Genomic DNA, 5977 nt, shown 5'->3' on the forward strand with positions numbered 1-5977 from the left:
TCCTGCTCTTCGTCTTTCTCTTCTTTTCCCCCACCTACTGCTTTTCTCGCTCAGACTCCTCCACTTTTTACACCACCTCCTCCTCTTCTTGTCCCTCGCTTGCTGTATGTTTACCTGAGCACCGATACGTAATGTAGAAAATATATAATTCTATTGCAACTTACCCATTATTCTAACCTTATACAAATGGAGTAATTTAAAACTAAGCCCAACTCAGCTGCTGGTCATCTAAGCCCAAGTCAGAGTCAGCTGCTGGCCATCTAAGCCTAAACCAAGCCAACTGCTGGAAACCAAGGCGGGGGGACAGTGTATTCACTGCATTCCAAATGAACCAAGAATGAACGAAATCAGACGGTGTGCCCAACCGTTTTCGTTCATTCTTGGCTTCGCGCTGCACAAAAACGGCTGTTTTAGGACAGAGGTGGGTAGGTTAGGTCAGGTAAAGGTTCATACGCAGTGGAGCTTTTATGCAATATGAAACCAGTGATCAATTGATGTAAACAATGCGCACATGCAACCACTTCATTCCTATTCCGGGTAAAATCTCAACTCGTTAACTTCTAATTTGCAACGAAAATGGTATTTTAAAAGAGCTCACAGAATCACCAGGTATCTTCGCCATTGTAGTTTTAATTTTCCAACTCGGCGTCAGCGTTGAAGTAACCATTTACTCTCTTCCCCTTAAGCCGGAGGTTCCTCTTTCGGGGACCTTGGCCGCCAGGGGAGCCAAGGAGCAATGTGATTATTATTATTATTATTATTATTATTACTATAATTATATAAATATATATATATATATATACATATATACATATATATATATATATATATATATATATATATATATATATATATATATATATATATATATATATATATACATACATATATATATATATATATATATATATATATATATATGTATATATATATATATATTAATATATATATATATTCTTAAACATCAACCCTGAAACAAATAACCAAACCACCAAAAATAATATCGGGCTAACAAACAAAACAAACAAATAAGAAGGGGAATAGAAATTAACTTCACCCTCAAAAAAAAAAAAAAAAAAAAAAAAAATCCTGCTCTTCATTTTTTTTTTTTTTTTAGCTAAATTTCCGAATGAAGGCCTTTCCTCCCGGCACTCGGCAGCCTCAGCTGAGACTCGGTTGCATTCACAGATTGCATTGCATTCAGTGGCGGATGCAGGAGGTTCCAAGGGGGAAGGGGCGGGGAGAGGGGGGGGGGGGGTAAGGGGGACCTTTAATAACAAGCACGGATTTCAAGAGAGATACGCTTCTCCACTGAGGAAGTTTAGCACACACACACACACATGTATATATATATATGTACATATATATATACACACACACGCGCGCACACAAACACACACACACATATATACATACATACATAGAAGTTATGTATTATTCTGTTGTGTGGGCATTATCCCTTAGAATAGCACAAGATAGATAATTATGAAAAATAATGTATATGTATGTAAATATATGTAAACACACACGCACACATATGTGTGGTGCAGTTGGGACGTCCTCGCCTACCAATCTTGCTGTCCCGAGTTCAAATCCCGCATCGCCAGTGGATAGCAACCCCGGCCATTGTTCAAACGGATAATAAACCGAAAGGAATCAAGCCATTTCGGTTTACACAGGGGGCAATTTAGAAAAAAAAATAAGGAAGCTTGTCACACCAAGAATGTAACAAATGGAAATAAACTAAATCATTATTACCATTGCATAATGATTATTATCATTATGTTATCCGTCTATCTATATCTATCTATCTATGTCTATGTATATATATATATATATATATATATATATATATATATATATATATATATATACACACCCACATATAGATAGATAGATAGAAAGAGAGAGATAGAAAATATACGTTAAACACACACACACACACACACACACATACACACACATACACACACACACACACACACATATATATGTAGAAAAGGTATGGGTTGAGACTGGATATCTTACAATGCAAGAGATGTATTTGACCGGTTTCGATTACGTTTTCATCAGAAATACATATTTCTGATGAAGACGTAATCGAAACCAGTCAAATACATCTCGTATTGTGAAGATACCCAGTCTCATTCATACCTTTTCTACATTTGTCAACATGGATACAGTTCATATATATATATACGTACACACACACACACACAGACACGCATACACAAACACACACACCCACACACACACACACACACACACACACACACACACACACACACACACATATATATATATATATATATATATATATATATATATATATATATATATATATATATATATATATACGTTATACATATTCATCACCCAAATGTTTCTGTCCCAGCAGAACCATGAAGCGACAGAACCCCCCCCCCCTCGCCGAGACCATAGCCTGCCATGACGGGATCAGTGAAACCATTCGGGCTTCTATCTTCAGCTGAGCTGGGATCACGTGACTTCGAATGTACTCATGGGTTGTGGACATTCATCAATACTTGTCCTTTCTCCTTCATGTGATTAGATTTGCTTTAAAATTCTCATTTCCTTTGTCTTTTTCAGGCTATCAAAACATTCTCCTAACCAAAGTCTAAATGCATACACAGACACACACACATACACCGGTACACACAAACACACGCACATACACATACACACACACACACGCACACACACAGATATATATATATATATATATATATATATATATATATATATATATATATATATATATATACACATGAAAATATATGAACCGTATTCATGTTGACAAATGTGGAAAGGTATGAATGAGAACAAATATCTTCACAATACAAGAGATGTATTTAACCGGTTTTGATTATATCTTCGTCAGAAATACATGTCGACTCGATCACCGTGTGTCAGCAAGTGCTGACGCGACAGAGCTTACTCCTTACCCACCGTGGTGCCCAGCCACAGCAGTAACCTCCGGGCGACAATTGCAACTTCTCGCGCCTGGGCGGGGCGCGAACTGCCGACCCCTCGGATGAGAGGCCGACACGTTACCACTGTACTAGCCTGGAGGCAAATACATTTGGGAGAATACACAGCATATTTATATTACATAGGAGCTGATGAATCACCTGATGACCGTGACCTCGCGCTCGTTGTACGCATAATTGCTGCCGCGACCTTGGATAGTTTGAATCTACCCGATGCGGTGTTCATGTTTTTCTCTGTCGCGATGTATGCAGCTTCCATGACCTTCCTTTTGTATTTGCTTAATCCTTCATGGATTATTTCAGCTTCTTTCCAGTTCGGTAGATGTCCAGCTTCATCTACACGAACCACCATGGCGTTGGAAGTTCTATGGTGACGGACGTCGGCGCGATGTTCGTAGATCCTGGTGTTGAAGCCACGTCCAGTTTCACCATAGTATGCCTTATCGCAACCGCTGCAGGGTATGCGGTATACTGCACTGTCGGTGTTGCTTTTCTGTTGTTTTTCTTGTATTAGGTCATGTATCTTTTCCCCGGATGTGCTGGCGATGTTCATAGTATTGCCAAAGTATTTGCTGATCGCCTGGGAGAGATTACATGGAGGTAATATGAGAAAATTGGAAGACATCACGGGGTTGGATCTTGAGAATATGTTCTCCGCCTTCTTTCTGAGGTTCAGCAGGAGACCTTTGGGGTATTTGTGTTTCATGAAAGAATCATTTACATATGTAACTTCACTTACAAGGAACTCAGGGCTGCAAATCCTCAGTGCCCGGAGGAAGAACCCAATCACAACCCCAGATTTCATTTTATTGTTGTGTGCGGAGTAATAATGGATATAATCATCTTTATTCGTCGGCTTCCTGTATACAGAAAAACGTAGGTCTTCATCACCCCGATAGATCAGAGTGTCCAGGAAAGGTAACTTCTGATCCTCTTCTTCCTCCATGGTGAACTGGATTTTCTCGTGGACGGAGTTGGGCAATATCAAGGTTACAGACCTTGACTTTGCTGATGACGTTGCCATTCTATCTGAGTCTTTGGAAACCCTAGTGGCGGCTCTCGATGCATTTAGCAATGAAGCAAAGCCCCTGGGTCTAGAGGTCTCCTGGACCAAGACCAAGGTCCAGGAATTTGGGGACTTGATAGGAGAACCTGTTCAGTCGGTACGTGCTTGCGGCGAGGACATTGAAGTCACAGAGAGCTTTACATACCTTGGTAGTGTAGTTCATAACTCTGGGCTGTCAGACCATGAAGTCAGCAGACGGATTGGCCTGGCAGCAGGGGTCATGAACTCTCTCAACAAGAGTATTTGGAGATGTCGGTACCTGTGCAGAAGGACCAAGCTTCGGGTTTTCAAGGCCCTGATAATGCCAGTTTTGCTATACGGTAGCGAAACCTGGACATTGTCCTGTGCCTTGGAGGCTCATCTTGAAGCCTTTTGCAATAGGTCCTTGCGCCAGATCATGGGGTACTGTTGGCGGGACCATGTGTCCAACCAACGGTTGCACCGTGAGACTGGCACAAGCCCTGTTATCTGCACAATCCGTGATCGCCAACTCAGGCTATACGGCCACCTGGCTCGCTTTCCTCAGGATGATCCTGCCCATCAGGTCGTTTCTATTCGAGACAGCCCTGGGTGGAGGAGGCCTGTGGGACGACCGAGGAAGTCATGGCTTGGGCAGATCGACCAAACCTGCCGTGAAGAACTAGAGATGGGCCGAGTCCCTGCCTGGCGCCTAGCCATGAGGGATCCTCATAGGTGGAAGCGAAGGGTGGATGTGGCTATGCGCCCCCGTCGGCGTCAGCCCCCATGATGATGATGATGAGTGTATGGTGCAGACACGACCTTCTGGGGACAATGACGAGGAAATCATCTACGTAACGAAGCCAAGTTGAGTGCCTTCCGATTATATCCCTGTAGTGGTCCCTTTCCAGCGTCTCCATGAAGAGGCAGGCCAGGATAGCGCTCAGAGGGGACCCCATGGCGAGGCCGCTGATTTGCTGGTATTCATCCCCAGCGAACTCGAAGAAGCCGAAGTCCACACACAGCTTCACGAGGCTTATGAAGTGGTGCTTTGGCAGTGGAAGTTCGTCATCTACCATGGATCCGGTGAACGATTTACTTTCCGATGCTTCTGTTTACAGGAAAGTGACGAAAAGCGAGGGGAAGATGGAAGATGCCAGGTTTAAGAAGAAGGCGAGGGACGTACTCCTGCGGTCGGCTAGAGGGAAAGGCCTACTTCACCTGCTGGAGGAGGCCCCCCGCAACCCGTCCATGAGAGGTCTCCCGAAGGTACACAAGCCAGGTGTGCCGATGAGACCGATCACTTCTGGCATTGGCAGCGCTCCCCATCGTTTGGCCAAGTGTTTGGCGAAACCCCTCTCCGCCGCCATGGGAGTCATCAGTGATTCTCACCTGAAGAACTCTGCGGACCTCATCAGACGTCTGCAGGGTTCTGTTTATAAAGATAAGAAACTGGCTAGTTTTGACGTTAAATCCCTTTTTACAAATGTACCCACAGATGGAGCTATCCGGGCTGTCGAGAGGGTCACCGGATCCATGGTAGATGACGAACTTCCACTGCCAAAGCACCACTTCATAAGCCTCGTGAAGTTGTGTGTGGACTTCGGCTTCTTCGAGTTCGCTGGGGATGAGTACCAGCAAATCAGCGGCCTCGCCATGGGGTCCCCTCTGAGCGCTGTCCTGGCCTGCCTCTTCACGGAGACGCTGGAAAGGGACCACTACAGGGATATAATCGGAAGGCACTCAACTTGGCTTCGTTACGTAGATTATGTCCTCGTCATTGTCCCCAAAAGGTCGTGTCTGCACCATACGCTGACGCGGCTGAACTCCGTCCACGAGAAAATCCAGTTCACCGTGGAAGAAGAAGAGGATCAGAAGTTACCTTTCCTGGACACTCTGATCTATCGGGGTGATGAAGACCTACGTTTTTCTGTATACAGGA

This window comes from Penaeus vannamei, chromosome 32 (assembly GCF_042767895.1).
Source record: "Penaeus vannamei isolate JL-2024 chromosome 32, ASM4276789v1, whole genome shotgun sequence".
NCBI lineage: Eukaryota > Metazoa > Arthropoda > Malacostraca > Decapoda > Penaeidae > Penaeus > Penaeus vannamei.